The 22,251-nt window shown below is 45.4% G+C and overlaps 1 protein-coding gene across 3 annotated transcripts in view; it reads right to left on the minus strand.

The window, feature by feature from the left end:
* Positions 1-22,251, minus strand: part of XKR8 (XK related 8) — a 334,294-nt gene that overhangs the window by 50,097 nt on the left and 261,946 nt on the right. The window lies entirely within an intron of this gene.

The following is a 22,251-nucleotide window of genomic DNA, read 5'->3' on the forward strand; positions in this document are numbered from 1 at the left end:
TATACTGGAGTCTTAGTGTGCAACTATTTATGATGTGATTAACCCCTTCACCCCCAAGGGTGGTTTGCACGTTCATGACCGGGCCAATTTTTACAATTCTGACCACTGTCCCTTTATGAGGTCATAACTCTGGAACGCTTCCATGGATCCTGGTGATTCTGACATTGTTTTCTCGTGACATATTGTACTTCATGATAGTGGTAAAATTTCATTCAAATAACTTGCGTTTATTTGTGAAAAAAACGGAAATTTGGCGAAAATTTTGAAAATTTTGTAATTTTCCAACTTTGAATTTTTATGCCCTTAAATCACAGAGATACGGCACACAAAAAACTTGATAACTAACATTTCCCACATGTTTACATTACATCAGCACAATTTTGGAACCAAAATTTTTTTTTTGTTAGGAAGTTATAAGGGTTAAAAATTGACCAGCGATTTCTCATTTTTGCAACACCATTTTATTTTTACAGACCACAGCACATTTGAAGCCACTTTGAGGGGTCTATATGATAGAAAATACCCAAAAGTGACACCATTCTAAAAACTGCACCCCTCAAGGTGCTCAAAACCACATTCAAGAAGTTTATTAACCCTTTAGGTGTGTCACAGGAATTTTTTTGAATATTTTTTAAAAAAAAATGAACATCTAACTTTTTACCAAAAAAAATACTTCAGGTTCAATTTTTTTTATTTTACCAAGGGTAACAGGAGAAATTGGACTGCAAAAGTTATTGTGCAATTTGTCCTGAGTACGCTGATACCCCACATGTGGGGGTAAACCACTATTTGGGCGCATGGCAGAGCTCGGAAGGGAAGCAGCGCCATTTGACGTTTTTGGCTGGAATTGAGATCGGACACCATGTCGCGATTGGAAAACCCCTGATGTACCATAACAGTGGAAACCCCCCACAAATGACACCATTTTGGAAACTAGACCCCCTAAGGAACTTATCTAAATGTGTGGTGAGAACTTCGAACCCCCAAGGGCTTCACAGAAGTTTATAACGCCTGGGCGTGAAAGTAAAAAATTCGTATTTTTTCCACAAACATGATCTTTTAGTCACCATTTTTTTATTTTCCCAAGGGTACCAGGAGAAATTGGACCCCAAAAGTTGTTGTCCAATTTGTCCTGAGTATGCTGATACCCCATATGTGGGAGAAAACTACTGTATGGGCACACAAAACAAATATCCTGGAATAAAAAAGTTTTGTTTTTGGATTTCTCTGTGTAAAGGTCATGTGTTCATATGCAATTACATTTTGCATGCACATTAATTAACTTTTTCTGCTCAGACCCAGTTTCTCATTTGTATGGGCACACGTCGGGGCTCAAAAGGGAAGTAGTGACGTTTTGGAATGCAGACTTTGAGGGAATGTTCTGCGGGTGTCATGTTGCCTTTGGAGAGCCCCTAATGTACCTAAACAGTAGAAACCCCCCACAAATGACCCCATTTTGGAAACTAGACTCCTAAGGAACTTATCTAGATGTGTGATGAGCACTTTGCATTTTCATTTTTTGCTCCTCTTTTTCCCAGAGCCATAACTTTTTTATTTTTTCCATCAATATGGCCGTGAGAGGGGCTTTTTCCAGTTCACCACTGGACAGCACCATGGAGGACGTACTTCTTACCCTCAGTGGGACAGGAACAATGAGCGGTTAAAAGGACCCTCCCCTTACCACCCATCAGTGTTTTTACTGTCCCACTGGGGATAGGAACGGCGAAGCATGTCCTCGGTCGGTGAGGATCGGGGGCCCAGCCTTTCCCTTCCCACCGCAAGAAATCTGCGGCTGATACCTACAATGGGGGGTCCCTCAGCCAGCCCCAGTCTAGCGCTGCTCCTGCGGATAGGGGTCCGCTTCCTCCTCTTTGGGGGCTCTCGGGCCCGGCGCCATGCCTCAGGGCAGCGGTCTCGAGGGTGGCAAGAACGGTGGTACAACAGCAGCCGGCACTCGGCGAGGACCAGGCCGTTGGAGCGGTAGGGGGCCGGCAGACATGGGCTGGGCAGGAGACGCGGCTGCCGGGCATGGAGGCTGCGTCACCACCGGGTGGAGGGGGAGCCCAGCGCTGGCGCCTGCCGCAGGAGCTGCCAGAACAGCGTGGTCACGCCGCAGGAGAGTGGCGATCGAGGAAGTAGGATCAACCAGGTTAAAGAAAAAAAGAAAGGTATAAAGGTGGGATTGCTCAGTACCCACCGCCGGCCATCCTGAAGTAGTGGGTTGGCAGAAAGTATCACAAAACCCTTGGATTCTGCATACAGCAGCCTGCACTCGGCGAGGATCAGGCCGCGGGAGCGGTAGTGGGCCGGTAGACATCGGCTGGGCAGGATTCGCGGCCACACACCAGGCATGGAGGCTGCGTCACCGCCGGGTGGTTGGGGAGCCCTGCGGCGGCGCCAGCCGCAGGAGCGGCCGGAACAGCGCGGTCGCCACAGGAGAGCGGCGATCGAGGAAGCCAGGATCAACCAGGTTAAAAAGAAGAGAGAAAGGTATAAAGGGGGAGGGCTCAGTACCCACCGACGGCCATCCTGAAGTAGGGGGTTGAAAGAAAGTATCACAAAACCCTTGGATTCTACGTATAATCAGCCAGGGCTACAGGCTAGAATTCACCAGCCTTCCCCCACAGAGGTTCATAGTAACCAGATCCCAACCTCCGCTAGCCACCTCTATATGGACAGACATCAGGGAGCTAATAGAAATAAAAGCGATCATCCCGGTTCCCACACCAGAAAAAGGCAGGGGTCACTATTCAAGTCTCTTTTCAATAAAGAAACCTTCAGGAGACTCTCGGACTATCATAAATCTCAAACCCCTGAACAAATGGATAACCTACAAGAGGTTCAAAATGGAATCCATAAAGTCTACGATTCCACTAATAGACAAGGACATGGTGATGTGCACTTTGGACTTAAAAGTGCATACTACCATGTCCCAATCCATACCGCCTACCAAAAATATTTAAGATTTGCCCTGAGAAGATGGTACAATCCATCACTTCCAATTCCGTTGCCTACCTTTTGGCCTTGCCTCGGCCCCCAGAATTTTTACCAAACTAATGGTAGAAGTAGTCGCTTACTTGAGAAACCATTGCATCACCATAGTACCATATTTAGACAATTTTTTACTTATGGCAGGTTCGGTAGAGCAGCTAAAAATCGACTGCCACCTCACAACCTCAACATTACAGGAATTTGGGTGGGACATAAATTGGGGAAAGTCAAATTTAATCCCTCAGCCCAGAATAAAATTTTTAGGAGTCATATTAGATGCCCACATCAAAACCTCTTACCGGAAGAAAGACAGGTCACCTTAATAGAGAAGGTCCGCCGGTTCAAGGAGAAACCAGGTTCGATAAGTGAAGCAATGAAAATACTGGGCCTAATGACAGCTTGCATCCCTGGAGTGAGGTGGAGTCAGTTCCACTCACATAAGTTACAGGAGCAGGTTCTGCAAACCTTGGACAGGAGACAGAATTCATTGGACAAGATGATGACACACTCCCATCTGGTAAAGAAATCACTGGAGTGGTGGACCACCCCGGAAAACCTGAAGGTGGGGGTACCATGGGTTCTCTGTCCCTCTGTCACTGTGACCACAGACGCCAGTCAGTTTGGATGGGGCGGACAAATAGAGGGAGAATACTATCAGGGTCAATGAGACCCAGAGATGAAGACCAGGTCATCAAATTTCCAGGAACTATACGCCATTTGGAAGGTGCTATACCAGGCCCGAACGAAGATCAGAGGCAGACATGTGAAAGTTCTCTCTGACAACGAGACAGCAGTGGCGTTTCTAAGACACCAAGGAGGCCCGAAACATCCGTCATTACAACATCTGGCGAATCAGATCTTCAAGTAGGCAGAAAACTGGGTCGAGTCCATCTCCGGCGGTACACCTGGAGGGAGCCAGGAGCCAGGAACCAGCTGGCAGATTACTTAAGCAGGACATCAATAAACCCCACAGAATGGAAATTAATTTCAGAGATATTCCACATGCTGTGCCAACGTTGGCGAACACCGCAAGTGGATCTATTTGCCTCGAGTCCATCTCCGGCGGTACACCTGGAGGGAGCCAGGAACCAGCTGGCAGATTACTTAAGCAGGACATCAATAAACCCCACAGAATGGGAATTAATTTCAGAGATATTCCACATGCTGTGCCAACGTTGGGGAACACCGCAAGTGGATCTATTTGCCTCCAGAACCAACGCAAAGGTCAGAACCTTCTATTCGCTAAATCCCCTAGAGGGGGCAGCTGGGGTCGACGCTCTGTCACAACCCTCGGGAGAAGGGCTCCTGTATGCGTTTCCACCTGTTCCACTAATTCAGAGAACGCTCAGGAAGATACTAGACGATGGGGCAACGGCAATAATAGTAGTTCCCTTTTGGCCAAAGAGGAGCTGGTTCTCCCTTCTAAACAGAATGGCAGTGGAAAGACCCATCCTTTTACCAAAGAGACAGGATCTACTACACCAAGGTCCAGTACTGCACACGAATCCGGACTCACTGCAGCTATCTGCTTGGATCCTGAGCGCCAAACCCTGAGATCCAGAGGCCTATCAGATGAGGTCAACACCACACTCCAATCAAGTAGGAAGCCAGTGACATCGGTGATTTATAATAAAATCTGGAAGCGGTTCTGTACCTTCTTTATGGGAACTCCGATAGACACTTCAAGTCCGGACATTTCCAAGATCCTTGACTTCCTCCAGCTGGGGTTTAGAAAGGGTCTTCGGCCTAGTACGTTAAAAGTACAGATATCTGTCCTTAGTATCTTCTTTGATTTTTCCCTAGCCACCCATCCCTGGGTAGCAAGGTTTTCCAGAGCCATGCAGAGATTGAGGCCCCTCGTAAAGAGATCCTCTCCACCTTGGGACCTTTAATCTAGTCCTTAATGTGCTGTGTAAATCTCCGTATCGCCTTTCGAAGAATATGGATATAGCCAGGCTCTCCTTTAAGACAGCTTTTCTCATAGCCATTACATCGGCCAAGAGGTTGGGGGAGATGCAGGCCCTATCTATACGGGACCCATACCTTCAGATTTTTGATGATAGGCTAGTCCTGCGGCTTGACCCAACTTTTCTCCCCAAAGTGGTATCTTCCAAAAATATGAACCAAGAGGTGGTTCTTCCGTCATTCTGCCAACACCCCAGAAATCCAAAGGAGGGGTCTATCACAATTTAGCCGTCAGAGAGACAGTGCTAAAATATCTAAAGGCAACCGAGGGTTGGAGGCGAGACAAAAACCTGTTGGTCCAGTACGGGGGACCAAATAAGGGCTGTAAAGCGGCAAAAGCGACGATCGCGAGGTGGATTAAAACCATGCAAGGGAAAGATCTCCCAGACAGCCTTAGAGCCCATTCAACTCGAGCCATAGCTACATCATGGGCAGAAAAAGGGGGGCCTCAGAACAAATTTGCAGGGTCGCAACATGGGCAAACCTTAGTACCTTTGCTAGGCATTTCAATTTAGACGTAGTGTCAGAACACTTAGCCTTTGGCAGGAAGGTCTTACATGCAGTAGTCCCGCCCTAAAATACCACTCTTCTCCATGGTGCTGACAGGTGGTGAACTGAAACGGTAATTAGACCTACCGGTAATTGTGTTTCCAGGAATCCATCCTGACAGCACTACTAGTTTCCTCCCTTCTGCAAGTTATGAGTTTGCATACTAATGTGAAGTAACATTTGTATAAAAATTGTTAATAAAAGTCTGTTTGCATCCATCCAGATGTGGTACTTTGGAAAATCACTGATGGGTGGTAAGGGGAGGGTCCTTTTAACCGCTCGTTGTTCCTGTCCCATTGAGGGTAAGAAGGACGCTCTCCATGGTGCTGTCAGGATGGATTCCTGGAAAAACAATTACCGGTAGGTCTAATTACCGTTTTTTTGCGGGATGAGTTGTACTTTGAACGACATGATTGGTTTTACAATGTAGCGGGGAAAAAAAATTCCAAGTGCAGTGAAATTGCAAAAAAGTGTAATCCCACACTTGATTTTTGTGGGTTTTTTCACCATGTTCACCAAATGCGAAAACTGACCTGCCATTATGATTCTCCAGGTCATTACGAGTTCATAGACACCAAACATGTCTAGGTTCTTTTTTATCTAAGAGGCGAAAAAAAATTCCAAACTGCTAAAAAAAAAAAAAAAAACTGCGCCATTTTCCGATGCTCGTAGCGTCTCCATTTTTCGTGATCTTAGGTTGGATAAGGGCTTATTTTTTGCATGCCGAGCTGCCGTTTTTAGTTATATCATTTTAGTGCAGATAATATCTTTTGGTCACCCGTTATTGTATTTAAATGCAAGGTTGCGGCGTCCAAAAAAAGGTAATTCTGGCGTTTTGACTTTTTTCTCGCTACGCTGTTTAGCGATCAGATTAATCCTTTTTTTATTGATAGATCGGGCAATTCTGAAATCGGCGATACCGCAAGATTCGACCGTCCAGGCTGAGACCCACTGATGAATGAGCTGCTGCGAGCGCAGCCTTAGTGAACTGTGGTGACGTCATCAAGGTTACCGTGTGTCACTGAGGCTGCCTTCTCAGCCAGGCTGAACTGCGGTGACCTCGGTGAGATCACAGCTAGCACAGTGAGAAAGTCCCACAGTTAACCGCAGATCAGTTTGAGAAATTTCTCCAGGTAAACTGCGGTGAACTCACCGATGCACCAAGAGACTTTTTCTCACTCCCCCCTTCTCCACACAGCCCCTCATCATCATCTTCCCTATGCAGCCCCACTCAAGTTACATCATCCCTTTCCAAAATACATCCTCAGAGCACTCACACGCAGTCCTGGGTCCTCATTCTCATCTGAACAAGGGTCCATTATGCAGCCCCTCAGTCCTCTCCTCACCCAGCTCCATAGTGCAGCCCGTCATTTCCCTCCTCTCCAGCAGCCTAGCACATTGCTGCTTCCTGCTTTCGGGTCTTCACTGGACTGAAGAAGGCCCCTTCCGGTGACATCATTTCCTCCAAAAATCAACTCCATTCTAGATGCTCCTGTGCTGTGTGCAGTCTCACAGTCTGTGATTGAGCCGGCTTTTCCGTGAGTGCGTTATTCTATACCTGATGCCGGCTGCCGCCTGCATTGCTCAGCCACAAGTGATATGAAGTGAGAGCTTTCTCATTACCTGCTCCTGCCAGGTTTTATTGATCTCATGGAGCACTCCGCAGTTCAGCGCGGTGAGTGCAATGAGATCAATAGAAGCCGGCAGCAGCAGGTGATGAGAAAGCACTCACTTCACACCACTTGCTGCTGAGCAGTGCAGACTGCTCATCAGCACCGGGATACAATAACGCACTCACCGTTAAGTGCATTTGATCAGAATACAGAGCACAAAGCAGGCAAATGAAGGAGGCAGGAGTTGTGGTGCTAGCCAGGGGGCGGGCCCATCGGAGGATTCTCTGGTTTTCCGGTGGGCCAGTCCCACCCTGTTTGGTGCCCTGGGCAGATGAAGCCAATGACACCCCACACATCAACCCTCAGCCTTCATGTAAAGGAATGGGTCAGAGACTAGGGCAATAGGACCCCTAACACACACCTCCCTCTCCGATGGGTCAGGAAACTGGCTCTGACGACCACTTCCAGTAAAATTACCTGTTTCACCAATAAATACCAGCAAAAGTAAAAAAAAAAAAAAAAAAAAATTTTTTGCAGACCATTTACATGATACCGGGGGAAAATGGCGATATTATTCATCCCTGACATCCTATATTTAAAATGTCAAACCCAATGATAATCATGGAAACTAATATTACTTGCATATAATGGGGACTGTTTGGTTTCAATTCATTCGGCACGCATTTGGCGAATACCCCTAATGGAAGCTAAACAGACCTCATATACGAATTATGATTTTTATTTGTCATGTAACAGTTTTCAACAAAACTGATTGTGGTTCTGGTGCTATATAACTGTACTGATGGTGGTTGTGGTGACATCTTCATATAGTGATGGTTGCTCTGGTGCTGTATTCATGTAATATTGATGGCTCTGGTGATGTATTCATGTAGTGATGCTTGATCTGGTGCTATAGTCATCATCAGTAGAACTTTCTTCAGTACATGAACCTAAGGGCTCATAATAACTCACTGATGCGAAAAATGGATGAGTGCAATCCGATTAAAAATCGGATTGCACTCTGACCAATGTTAGTCAATGGGTGACATCTCATTTGTGATTTTTTTCCCATCTGAAATCGGACTGAAAAAAATCGCAGCATGCTGCGATTTGCTGCGATTTTCGCTTGAAAATCGCCAATGCAAGTCAATGGGTGCAATTAAAAAACGGGCGAAAAACAGACCATCTGTTTTACATCTGTTTTAAACAGTTACATTACCATTATGTGTCATAGAACACTGCAAAAGGTCCTGTAAATGACTGTAGCAAAACAGTTGCTGAGAAAAAAAGCAGATTGCATATGGATGGAAAACGGATGGAAAGATTAGAAATCGCATGACACTCGCATAGCACTCCTCCTTTTTTTTACAGTCCAGAAATCGGACCGTTTCTTTTATGTTTCTTTGAGTATGAGCCCAAAAACATCAGTACATGACTACATCACAAGAGCCATCAACAGTACATAAAAACAGCACCAGAATATCATCTGCACATGGGTCATTAGAACCACCATCCGTAAGTGAATCACCAGAAACACTATCAGAACATTAATGCATCACCTGAACCTCTATCAGTACATTACAAGCAGCGCTCCCTGTAAATAAATACAACAGTGCCATCTTCAGTACATGAATGCATCACTATTACCCCTTATAAGTATGTGAATACATTACCAGAATCACCATCAGTACATGAATACACAAGCAACCTTAGTAGAGCAAATAAATTGTAATGTCAAGTCAGGCCCATATATGTTTAGATCTAATGAACCTACAACCCAACTTTGTCCTTAATTTCCAGCACTTTCTTACAATTGTTATCAGACTGTGGACCATACAGGAACCACAATTCTGATGAGCTGTAGTTAGTATCAACAAAAAACATTTACATCCAGGTTATAGGTGACATCTTCTCTGATTTGAGTAGTTTTTTTTTGTCTCCATCTTGTCCAGATGCCATGGTAACTTTTCATATCCATAGCTCTTCTCCGGTCTTCTACAGCAGGGTTCCCCAACTCCAGTCCTCAAGGCCCACCAACAGAACATGTTTTCAGGATTTCCTGTGTGTTGCGCAGGTGAAACAATTATCACCTGAGCAATACTAAGGAAATCCTGAAAACATGATCTGTTGGTGGGCCTTGAGGACTGGAGTTGGGGAACCCTGTTCTACAGTACATCCCGACACTGTGCTATTGTTATTAAAATGCCCTCTGCATAAAAATATCTGTCCATATTATGACGACCTAAATAAGGCACCTATGGTATACTGCCTCCAGTGTCTGCCCTTATGAGCTACACTCACCACACTGTCCTTTTTAACGAGTTATAACCACCTCACTTTCTGACATTATCACCTATAACTGCCACACCGTCTGCCCCTATGAAGCATGGCCTATACCATGGCTATCCCCTCTCCAGGTTTCCTTTACACACTCTAGCTCCACACTGTCTCTCCATACTGTACCCCCCATTTCACACTACCCCCTCTCCATAATCATACTCCTTTTACACACTGTCCCCCTTCTTGCCCACCACATTGTCCTCTCCAAACTGTTTCCCCTCCTCACACTGTCATCCTACACAATGTGATGGTCACCACAGCTACCCATGCAGTATGATATGCACTACAGCCCGTTGTGAACTCATTTTCTGCTCCTCCTTCCGTTCTCCCTTTGGTGGTGACAGGAGGTAGTGAGGTTGGTTTAATTGGTAGTGATCTGCCACCTGATGAGGAGGATAACGATAGGATCTCTGGAGTATCAGACTGGATATAAGACAGCCGACGCCCTATCCTGGTGCTGGTGATTCAGTCTGCTTCTCAGGTCTTGGACTTCAGCTCTGTTCCAGGCTTCTCAAGTTGTTTGCTTTTGCTATTGTTCACACTTGCTCTTGTTGGTCAATTTAGTTTTTTGTGGTCAGCCAGCCCCTGCTGGGGTTGTGCTGAATTTCCACTCCTATTGATCTGTATTTGCCTTTTGGTCCCTTATTAGATTGGCCTCTTTTTGCTCTGTCTCAGAATATTTCAGAGTGCTGATATAGTGGGAGAAGTCTAGTGACTTCAGGGTTAATTTTGCTATCAGAAGTGTTGGACTTTATTTTGGTAGGGTTTCTGGAAGATTGCAGACAGTGTCTTTCCTTCCTGTCCTTTCTAGTTAGTCGGGCCCCATCCTTTGCTCAGCCTATTTTTCTGCCTTTGTTTGTGTTTTCATCTTGTTTCACCGTCAATACATGTGGGGGGGCTGTCTTTCCTTTGGGGGTCTGCTCTGGGGCAGTTAGTTTTCCTCTTTTCCTGCTTTAGGCTTATGTAGCTCTCCGGTTGTGATGATGCATCTAGGATCATCGTAGGTACGCTCCACGACTGCTGCTAGTTGTGTTGGTAAGATCAGGAATCTGCATAGTTAGTTACCAACCCCTCTGGTTTTCTGAGACTTGGCTTGTGTTGTTTTTTCCTCCTCGGTGACCCATTCATAACAGAATCACCAGCCATACCGCAGATTCTAGGGTACTCAAAAGCAGGAGAAAATTGTTTAAAAAGGAAAAAAAAAGTGTCAAATTTTTTTTTTTTTTTTAATTATATTTTTTTCCTCTTTTACTCTGGAGCCGTAGGAGGATTTTTTTTCCCTCTCCTAATGGAGATCAAGCAACTGTCTGATCGTGTGGAGCAACTTGCTGCTGAAGTACAGGGAATTTCCACCTATCTCATTCAGTCACATGCTGCTGAACCCAAGATTCCTACTCCTGATGTGTTTTCTGGGGATCGGTCTAAATTTCTGAATTTTAAGAATAATTGTAAATTATTTCTTGCCTTGAAGCCTAACTCATCGGGGAGCTCTGTGCAGCAGGTTAAAATTGTCATTTCCTTGCTGCGTGGCGATCCCCAGAATTGGGCTTTTTCTCTGACACCTGAAAATCCTATTCTGACTAATGTGGATGCATTTTTTCAGGCCTTGGGGTTGTTGTATGATGAACCTAATGCCGTTGATCAAGCTGAGAGAACTCTGTTGGCATTAGACCAGGGTCAGGATCCTGCAGTTATACTGTCAAAAATTCCAAATGTGGGCGGTCCTTACTACATGGAATGATAGTGCATTGGCAGCTCTCTTTCGGAAAGGTTTATCAGAGACCGTAAAAGATGTTATGGTGGGATTTCCTGTTCCCTCTGGTCTGGATGGCTCTATGTCATTAGCCATTCAAGTTGATCGGCGTTTACGTGAACGTAAAACTACACGGGAGGCGCTGCCACCTTTTCAACAAATGTCTGAACCTGTGCAATGTGATGGGGTTTTGTCTAGGGCGCAACGTCAGGAGTTTAGAAGGCGTAATAAGCTGTGTTTTTTCTGTGGAGATGCCTCTCATACTATTTCTGTCTGCCCTAAACGAGAAACGTTTTGCACACACATTTGCTGTGGGCAGTGTACAACCTAAGTTCCTTTTGGCAATTACTCTGATCTGCTCCTTGTCCACGTTTTCCACGAAGGCTTTTGTGGATTCAGGAGCAGCTCTGAATCTGATGGGTTTGGACTTTGCTAAACGTTGTGGTTTGTCCATGATGCCTCTGCAGACGCCTATTCCTTTGAGGGGTAATGATGCCACTCCTTTGGCAGAGAATAAACCTCAGTATTGGACCCAGGTGATAATGCAAGTTGCCCCAGACCACCAAGAAAATTGAAAATTTTTGGTGCTGCATAATTTGCATGATACTATTGTTCTGGGTTTCCCCTGGTTGCAAACTCATAACTCAGTTTTGGATTGGAAATCTGTGTCTGTGGTGAGTTGGGGTTGTCAGTGTGTTCTTAGGGACGCTCCTGTTTTCTCCACCTCTCCTCAGTCTCATGATATTCCTGATTATCTGGCTGATTTCTCTGATGTATTTAGTGAGAGTAAGTCTGCGTCTTTGCCTCCTCATAGGAGTTATAGTAACATAGTAACATAGTTATTAAGGTTGAAGGGAGACTTTAAGTCCATCTAGCTCAACCCATATCCTATCCTAACATGTTGATCCAGAGGAAGGCAAAAAAAAACCCATGTGGCAAACAGTAAGCTTCACATTGGGGGGAAAAAATTCCTTCCTGACTCCACATACGGCAATCAGACTAGTTCCCTGGATCAACGCAATATTAAGGAAAATAGTGTATATACCCTGTAATATTATACTTCTCAAGAAAGGCATCCAGTCCCTTCTTAAATTTTAGTAGGGAATCACGCATTACAACATCATATGGCAGAGAGTTCCATAGTCTCACTGCTCTTACAGTAAAGAATCCGCGTCTGTGAGTATGCTTAAACCTTCTTTCCTCCAGACGTAGAGGATGCCCCCTTGTCCCCGTCACAGGTCTAAGAGTAAAAAGATCATTAGAAAGGTCTTTGTATTGTCCCCGCATATATTTATACATTGTAATAAGATCACCCCTAAGCCTTTGATTCTCCAAACTAAATAACCCCAAGTGTAATAACCTGTCTTGGTATTGCAGTCCCCCTAGTTCCCGAATAACCTTGGTCGCTCTTCTCTGCACCCGCTCCAGTTCAGCTATGTCTGTCTTATACACCGGAGACCAGAACTGTACACTCTATTCTAAGTGTGGTCGCACTATTGACTTATATAGAGGTAAAATTATGTTCTCCTCATGAGCATCTATGCCTCTTTTAATGCATCCCATTATTTTATTTACCTTTGCAGCAGCTGCCTGACACTGGCCGCTGGTGCAATTGAGTTTATGCCTGGGTGTAAATTTCCCAAGGGTCGGCTTTTCAACTTATCTGTACCCGAACATGATGCTATGCGATCCTATATTAAGGAGTCGTTGGAGAAGGGTCATATTAGACCATCCTCGTCACCTTTAGGCGCTGTTTTTTTTGTGGCCAAGAAAGATGGTTCATTAAGACCGTGTATTCATTATAGTTCCCTTAACAAAATGACGGTTAAATATCAGTACCCGTTACCTCTGATGTCTGATTTATTCTCCAGAGTTAAGAGTGCCTGCTGGTTTACTAAGCTTGACCTCAGGGGGGCGTATAATCTTATTTGCATCAAGCACGGGGATGAATGGAAGACGGCGTTTAATACTCCGGAGGGACATTTTGAGTACCTGGTGATGCCTTTCGGGCTCACTAATGCCCCTTCTGTCTTCCAGTCCTTTTATGAATGATATTTTCTTGAGACTTTGTGGATAAGTTTTTGATCATCTATCTGGATGATATTTTGATCTTTTCTAGTGATTGGGATTCCCATGTGGAACATGTCCGGACTGTGTTCCGGATTTTGAGGGAGAATTCCCTGTTTGTTAAGGGATCAAAATGCCTCTTTGGTGTACAGAGGATTTCATTTTTGGGATTTATCTTATCTCCATCGACTATTGAAATGGACCCGGCCAAGGTACAGGCCATTTATGATTGGGTTCAGCCTACTTCTTTGAAAGCTCTCCAGAAGTTTTTGGGTTTTGCTAATTTCTATCGTAAATGTATAGGTAATTTTTCTAGTATTGTCAAACCACTGACTGATCTGACCAAGAAGGGAGCTGATGTGCTGAATTGGTCTCCTGAGGCTGTCTCATCATTTCAGGAGCTTAAGCGGAGATTTACTTCAGCTCCAGTTTTACGGCAACCTGATGTCTCACTTCCATTTCAAGTGGAGGTAGACACTTCTGAGATTGGTGCAGGAGCTGTTTTGTCCCAAAAAGACCCTGTGACTTCTAAGATGAATCCCTGTGCCTTCTTTTCTCCAAAGTTCTCCCCATCTGAACGCAACTATGATGTGGGGAATCGGGAATTGCTGGCCATGAAATGGGCATTTGAGGAGTGGAGACATTGGTTGGAGGGAGCTAGACATCAATTTGTGGTCCTCACCGATCACAAGAATCTGATTTATCTGGAGTCGGCCAAACGCTTGAATCCTAGACAGGCTAGATGGGCCTTGTTTTTCACGCGTTTAAATTTTGTGGTCTCTTTTCTTCCGGGCACTAAGAATGTTAAGGCAGACGCCCTTTCTAGGAGTTTATTTGCTGATTCTCTTAATGTGACCGAGCCTACTACTATTCTAGGTGAGGGGGTAGTTCTTTCTGCCATTTTGCCCGATTTGAGACGCGCCCTGGAAGAATTTCAGGAGGATAGGCCTGAGTGTTGCCCTATGGGAAGATTGTATGTTCCTGACCAGTGGAGAAAGAGAGTGATGTCTGAAGTCCATTGCTCCGCATTGGCTGGTCATCCAGGTATTTTTGGTACCAGAGATTTGGTGAGTCAGTCGTTTTGGTGGCCTGCCTTGTCTCGTGATGTCAGGAATTTTGTACAGTCCTGTGGAACTTGTTCTCGGTCTAAACCCTGTTCTAGTTCTAGTGGGTTGCTGATGCCCCTGCCGGTGCCCAAGAGGCCATGGACCATAATCTCAATGGATTTTATTTCTGATCTTCCTGTCTCTCAGAGAATGACTGTTATCTGGGTGATTTGTGATAGATTTTCGAAGATGGTCCATCTTGTACCACTCCCAAAGTTGCCATCTTCTGCTGAGTTGGTACCCTTGTTTTTACAGCAGGTGGTTCGGTTACACAGGATTCCTGAGAACATTGTGTCTGATAGAGGGGTCCAGTTAGTTTCCAGATTCTGGAATGCCTTTTGTTCCAATCTGGGAATTCAGTTATCCTTCTCCTCCGCGTTTCATCCCCAGACCAATGGACAGACTGAGAGAACAAACCAGACCCTGGAGTCTTATTTAAGATGTTTTATATCTGCTGATCAAGATGATTGGGTCTCATTTTTGCCCTTGGCCGAATTTGCGCTGAACAATAGAGCTAGTTCTGCCACTTTGATGTCACCCTTTTTCTGTAATTTTGGGTTTCATCCTCTATTCTCTTCGGGGCAAGTGGAGTCTTCGTCCTGCCCAGGTGTGGACACTGTGGTTGTGAGAATGCAGCAGATATGGGACCAAGTGGTGGATAAGTTGTCACTCTCTCAGGAAAAGGCCCAGCGTTTTTCCAACCGGCATAGGACCATTGGTCCCCGGTTTAAAGTGGGTGATATGGTTTGGTTGTCGTCTAAGAATATTCCTATGAAGGTTGCATCTCCAAAATTTAAGCCAAGATTTATTGGACCTTATAAGATTTTGGAGATTCTTAATCCTGTTTCTTTTCGATTGGCTCTTCCAGTTACGTTCAAAATCCATAACGTATTTCACAAGTCACTGTTGAAGAGGTTTGTTGAGCCAGTAGTTCCTGTGGCGGCACCTGACCTTGTATTGGTTAAAAGCAATGTGGAATATGAGGTAGAGGAAATATTGGATTCTCTTTGGTTTGACGGAGACTCCAGAATTTGGTCAAATGGAAGGGTTATGGCCAGGAGGATAATTCTTGGGTCTCTGCCTTTTGATATTCATGCCAATAAATTGGTTCGTGCTTTTCACCGGGCCCATCCTGATCGGCCTGGTGGCATGGATGAGGGTTCGGTGACCCCTCCTCAAGGGGGGGTACTGTTGTGAACTCATTTTCTGCTCCTCCTTCCGTTCTCCCTCTGGTGGTGACAGGAGGTAGTAAGGTTGGTTTAATTGGTAGTGATCTGCCACCTGATGAGGAGGACAATGATTGGATCTCTGGAGTATCAGACTGGATATAAGACAGCCGACGCCCTATCCTGGTGCTGGTGATTCAGTCTGCTTCTTAGGTCTTGGACTTCAGCTCTGTTCCAGTCTTCTCAAGTTAAGTTTGTTTTTGCTATTGTTCACACTTGCTCTTGTTGGTCAATTTAGTTTTTTGTGGTCAGCCAGCCCCTGCTGGGGTTGTGCTGAATTTCCACTCCTATTTATCTGTATTTGCCTTTTGGTCCCTTATTAGACTTTTTGCTCTGTCTCAGAATATTTCAGAGTGCTGATATAGTGGGAGAAGTCTAGTGACTTTCAGGGTTAATTTTAGTTTTTGGCAGATTGCAGACAGTGTCTTTCCTTCCTGTCCTTTCTAGTTAGTCGGGCCCCATCGTTTGCTCAGCCTATTTTTCTGCCTTTGTTTGTGTTTTCATTTTGTTTCACGTCAATACATGTGGGGGGCTGTCTTTCCTTTGGGGTCTGCTCTGGGGCAGTTAGTTTTCCTCTTTTCCTGCTTTAGGCTTATGTAGCTCTCCGGTTCTGACGAGGCATCTAGGATCATCGTAGGTACGCTCCACGACTGCTGCTAGTTGTGTTGGTAAGATCAGGGTTCTGCAATCTGCATAGTTACCAACCCCTCTGGTTTTCTGAGACTTGCCTTGTGTTGTTTTTTCCTCCTCGGTGACCCATTCATAACAAGCCCCCATTATATAGTATGGTGGTACCCACAACAGCCCAGTGTTATGCCCCCCAGTCATCGATACAGTATAATGTCCCCAAAGCTCCTTATACAGTGGGTACGTAAAGTATTAAGACCCCTTTAAATCTTTCACTCTTTGTTTCATTGCGCATATTCATTACTTTAATGAGTGGTACCACGTGACTGCTGAACACCGGAACAGCTGCAGCGCCGGAGACCATCTGAGAAGCAGGGACTGCAGAGGCCACGCCGGGAGGGTGAGTATGATCTGACAGCCTTGCTCCCCCTCACCCACTAACCCCCTTGTCTATGACTCTAGTATAAGCCGAGAGGGGCACTTTCAAACTAAAAAAAAGGGCTGAAAAACTCGGCATATACTCCAAGTATATACGGTAAGCTCTGGGGACCAAGTTATGTTCCAGGCACCATCCTCCCCAGAGCCTGGAAGAGTTGATAAATGATTTCTCATCAACAATACATCTGATATGAGGCCCACAGATAGGACTGCTTTCAGCACTCTGTGCCCAAATTAATAGTTTAGATAGGTCAAATGTGGTGGTAGATTCTATGGCCTTTAACTGCCATAGAAGTGAATGGAATTACAAAAACAGCATTGCAGAGGACTACCCTGATGACATACCTTCTATGTAACTCTGCCTCTGGTTGCTGGCGCCTAAAAGTAGATATTCCAGCCATGACCATTAAAGACTCAGGTGGGAATAAACTTTTATTGGTTAGCTTGTTGTCGGCAAATATAGAGATCTTTTGAAATTGAAATTCGTCATCTCCGTTGTGTTGAAAAAAATATAAATTTTACAGCAAATCAATTCACAGCCAAGCATTCAATTGCTTGGAAAACGCATGTCAGTTCTCCCAGGACTGTGTTGAACCCCTTTCAAGTTCTTTAACCCCTTCACCACCTTGGGTTTTTCCATTTTTTAGTTGTTTTTTTGCTCCCCTTCTTCCCAAAGCCATAACATTTTTATTTTTCTGTCAATATGGCCGTGTGAGGGCTTGTTTTTTGCAGGAAGAGTTGTACTTTTGAACAACACCTTTTTTTGTCATATAGTGTAAAGCAGGGGTCTCAAACTCAATTTACCCGTGGGCCGCTGGAGGTAGTATCTGGGTGAGGCTGGGCCGCATCAGGTTTTCCACAAGAAAAGCTCTTACAAAAACATTCCAAGGTTATCAAATGTCTTTATTTTTTCATCTTATTTTGTGTTAAAAAATAAAAATAAATTAACAAAATCATAAGAAAAAATAAATCCATCAGTAATAAATAAATAAAATGAAAATGATAATACAGCAGACAGATATAGAAGACTAAAGAAACCACATATAGTTGCTGACTAGAGAAATGTAATTATTATTCAGATTCAGATGTCTGTATTAACATTTAACTTTCTGAACATGAATGGAACATTGAACATAAACTGTTTTGAACATGGCTTCTTCTGCCTACTTCTTGCTGCTAGAGATCTGGCAGCGCTTACTCTCGCATAGCCGAGCCACATTTGGCTTAAGGGAGGACGCAGTTGAGACCCTCAGTAGGGCTTGAAGATGCTCATCAGTAAGTCTGGACCTGTACTTGGACTTATTGAAGTTCAAGGTAGAGAAGACCTTTTCACACAAGTATGTGCTCCCAAAAAGACACATGGTCCTCTTGAACATTCGGGAAAGCTCAGGGAAGCTGGGGGGCAATTCTCTCAAAAATTGCCCGAGCTTGTCTGCTTTTCTACTCACCTCCCTGAACTTGGCTTTGAGTTCAGAATTGTACTGCAGGTCAATGAGCTCCATTTGAAGCACAGGAGGGGCATCTTGCACATCAAAGGAGGAGGGGTCCGCAAAAATATGAAATGTGGCTCTGTGCGTCTTGAAGTCTGCAAATCTGTGATCAAATTCCTCCTGTAGCTTCAAAATGACATCCATATATTCCTCACCAATAGAGATGAGCGACTTTGCCTTTTTCTGGTCGAGTCGCGTTTCATGAAACCCGACTTTCGCAAAAGTCGGGTCGAACGAAATCGGCCGATTATCGTGAAAAGTCGAAGGCCGACTGAAACACAAAACCCAATGCAAGTCAATGGGGAAGCAAAGTCGGCAGGGAGTGGAGGACAGGAAACACCTACAGTGCCCTTTTGAATGCCAAAAACATCAATTCTGATTACTGAAGCTTTTCAACCTTAATTTACTTCATAATACTAGTTACGCACTGAAAAATGGGGGTTATTTGACTAAATTTGTGGGGGGGGTAGGGCTGGCTCCAGGTTTTCATGTGCCCTGGGCCAAAGAGCGCCCCTTTAACACATACCACAACTCATGATGCTCCGATACCGCAGAGTACAATGAAAAATACTTCACTTTTTACATCTCATGACTGATAACCATTTTTAATAGCTCCAAAAACTGACAGTATAATACTCCATACAGTATTATGGCCACCGCATAGTGCGCTATACAGAGTAATGAGGCCCATATATTTCTCCATACAGAATCATGTTTGAAACAGTATATGATGAGCTCCACATAATGCTACAGTATATGTTGGTCCCCATAGATGAAGCTCCACTGTTTTATGGGCCCAAATAATGCTCCATACATAATGGGCCCCATTTCTAATGCTCTAGTGTATAATGTGCCCTGTAAATGCTGCTCCAGTGTCTGATGTCCACCTTTGGAATGCTCCAGTGTATGGTGGGCCCCATATATCATTCTCCAGAGTATAGTGCTCCCCAAAAATTGCTGTCCCAACATTGAAAACAATTAAATAAGTCTCCTCGCTATGGAATCCCTGTACTAGTCTGGACTCCTCGTCGTCCCCATCATCCATCTCACTGCACTTGGCTGTTTAGGCAGAGGGCGTACAGATGTGATGTCATTGCGCTCTCTGATCAGACTATCACTGTCAGGAAACGCGGAAGACGTCATGGCGGTGGAGCAGGGAGAGGTAAGTATTTCAACTTTGCAAGTGCTGTGATCCTGAGCAAGCGGGGGGGCCCACTCGACGACGGCAATGGCACAGGGCCCCTCTAATAGTACGGTGGTGTGTGGCGGTGTGTCTGATGGCGGGTGGGGGTGGGCACCGGCAGAGACACTTTTGCGTACTATAAGGGGCCCTGTGCCAGAGCCGTCGCCCATGAGTATGCCCCCCCACCAGCTCAAGGAACCTGCACTTTCATCTGCACCTTCCTCTTTGTCACCGTGTAAGGTGGTATAGTATGCGGGAAGGGGAACCTGAGTTTCCTCTGGGTCAGATTCTGGCTGTGTAGAGTGTGAGGGGAATGTGGTCTGGGTCAATGTACCAGCAGAATCATCTAGCAGTGGCTGGGCATCAGTGCACTTGTGGCGTACCCAGGAGTACGGTTGCCACAGTGGCATTACCTTCCTCCTAGGGAGTGTGATGTCATGCTTGGGAGCAACGAAGGATCTCTCTAGCAGTTAAACCAACACACAACACATTTCCCACTCCAAGCCAGCAGGGAGACCTCTGAACATGACTGCTGAGGAGCTGCTCTCTGTGGTCAGGAGGAGGTAAGTTAGGCGATTCTGTGCAGGGAAGGGGAAGTGTGTGGACGTGAGAAGGGGAGCTGGAGGATGAGCAGAGTTAAGGCTCACTCCTAGCTAAAGTGCATGGTCCGGATTCCGGTCTCCGAGTTTGTATGAACACTGACGTTCCTGCAGCAGAATCCGGAGGAAGTAGCAGCTGTAAATGCTCTGTTCCCAACTGAGGCTCGGAGGCCCCAGCATCGACGTGTGTGAGCCAGAAGGAAAAGGCTACGGCTGCCAGCCATACGAGAAAGTTCCAAAAGAGAGTCAACAGGGGGAACTTCATTGAACTCAGCACTGCGAGTACCTCAGATAAGCGCTAGAATGGAGACCACACTACCTATCTGCAGAGAGAGAAATCTAAATTGGCTTCCAGGCTGACCAACTCCATCTGTACTCTGGGTCCTGGACAGCATCTACCAAGTACAGGTAAAGGAACTGCACGACTGTGTCTGTCATCTTTCTCCTGCGCCTGGCGCACGGCTCAGCTACAACCTGCACTGCACACCATCTCCCAACTATTTCATCTGCCCTGCGACTACGGCCCTACCTGTGCAGGTCTTCTACATCTTAGCTGCACCACAACATCTGTCCCACAGAAGCGACACTGCAGCTCTGGTCAATCTAATCAGAAACCAGAGGTGGCGTCACGTATCATTCACCTATAAACGTAATTCACCCCTTTGCATGGACGCCCAGGGCCACAGAACGGGTCACCACCACCGTGACACATCCCTGTGAGACACTGGCCCGGTACCGATTAACCCCACTGCCCTGGCTGGCCACCCACACTCCATGTCAGATTCATCTTGGACTGGGGAATTCACGATTTGACTTGATAACCCAGGCATGGTATGATAGAAAGAGCTACATGGACTAATGTGAAGTGTGGCCTGCTGCCTCATTCAGTTTGGGTGGGGGTGCAGGACACAAGGAAATGGGTTCTTCCTGACCAGGAGCCAGCACTTGACCACTCAGTGCTTGCATTTTTTTGAAACTTCAGAAGAGGCGGGCATATTTGATGGAGTCTGTTTCGGCAATGTAAGCCAAAACCAGTTCCTCATGCTCCACCTTTAAAAGCGGTTAACCTACTCCCAGAAAAGGTATCATTCCAGGCGTTCCGGAGCCAGACCATGATGTAGGCTCAACACCTCCTGCCTTAGCTGCTATTGTGCTTTTGCCACTACCAGCAAATGCACCACCACCATCATCACCAGCTGGCCCCTCTGTGCCCACGTCCGCGGCCTCTTCCACCAAACTTCAAAATTTTGCACAAAATAGACACAAAATAACATCAGATATATGGCACTGTATCAGAAATGTACAGCTCTATTCAGTCAAAGGATAATTGTCAATCTCCATATATATTCCATCAGTCACACAGAGACGCTCACAGGCTCAGTATGGATTAGACAAGAATATAAAAAGTAGACAAAGTGTACAGTATCATCAGATAGCAGGTATATATAGCATAGTTTAAACATTAACAATGTACGTCTATATATCAGGAGTAGTGTTGAGCCACCACGCTAGTGTTTTGGTTCGTCACACAGGAGGCAAGTTCGGCGAATGTTCGTCGAACCCCATTGAAAACAATGGCAGGCAAACACAAACACATACAAACACATAGAAAACAATTACAAAACACCTTAAAAGGTGTCCCAAAGCAGAGAAAATGCTCAGAAGACAAAAACTACATATGGAAAAGGGCATCTACATTTAGAAAAGAGGTGGAGGAGTAAAAGGAGGAGGTGGAGGAGACACAGATATAGGCTTGTCATTCCCTTATGAAGTCAAGAAAGGCTGGAATAAAAATGTAAAAAAACAACCAAAAAAAAAAGTTCTGAAATCGAACACGATCATATACCGTTGGACTTCCCACCAATAAATTATGCCAACTGGCGATCGGGCAGCGTTATTCCCACGAACCTCCAACCAGCGTCCATAAAGGCAAAGTGTTTGCTTTCCGGGGCAGTAGGATTGCAAAGCTGAACCTTAAAGGAATGTCCAAAAGGGCACCACCAGGAGTGGAGCCTGCGGCTTAATTGGACTCCCCGGGAAACCACAACCATGCCACCTCAAGAAAAGATGAACATATTGAAAACTTTGTCGATTGTGTGTGCGGTGTGGTATGTCCGTTTGTAGTTGTGCTAGCAATTTGTCAGCTTTATTCCGTTAACGAACGAGACTCCAGGATGCCCCTGCAGTACGCGTCAAGCTTACTAGAGGGATACGCGAGGCTCTGGCACTATCATGGTCTATCATGGTGTTACATGTCCGGGGCTGCATGCGCGCTACACTGAAAGGACCAGCTTTTGTCGCTTA

Source organism: Dendrobates tinctorius, unplaced genomic scaffold (genome assembly GCF_039654945.1).
Source record: "Dendrobates tinctorius isolate UK_male_01 unplaced genomic scaffold, ASM3965494v1 ptg000015l, whole genome shotgun sequence".
Classification (NCBI taxonomy): Eukaryota; Metazoa; Chordata; class Amphibia; order Anura; family Dendrobatidae; genus Dendrobates; species Dendrobates tinctorius.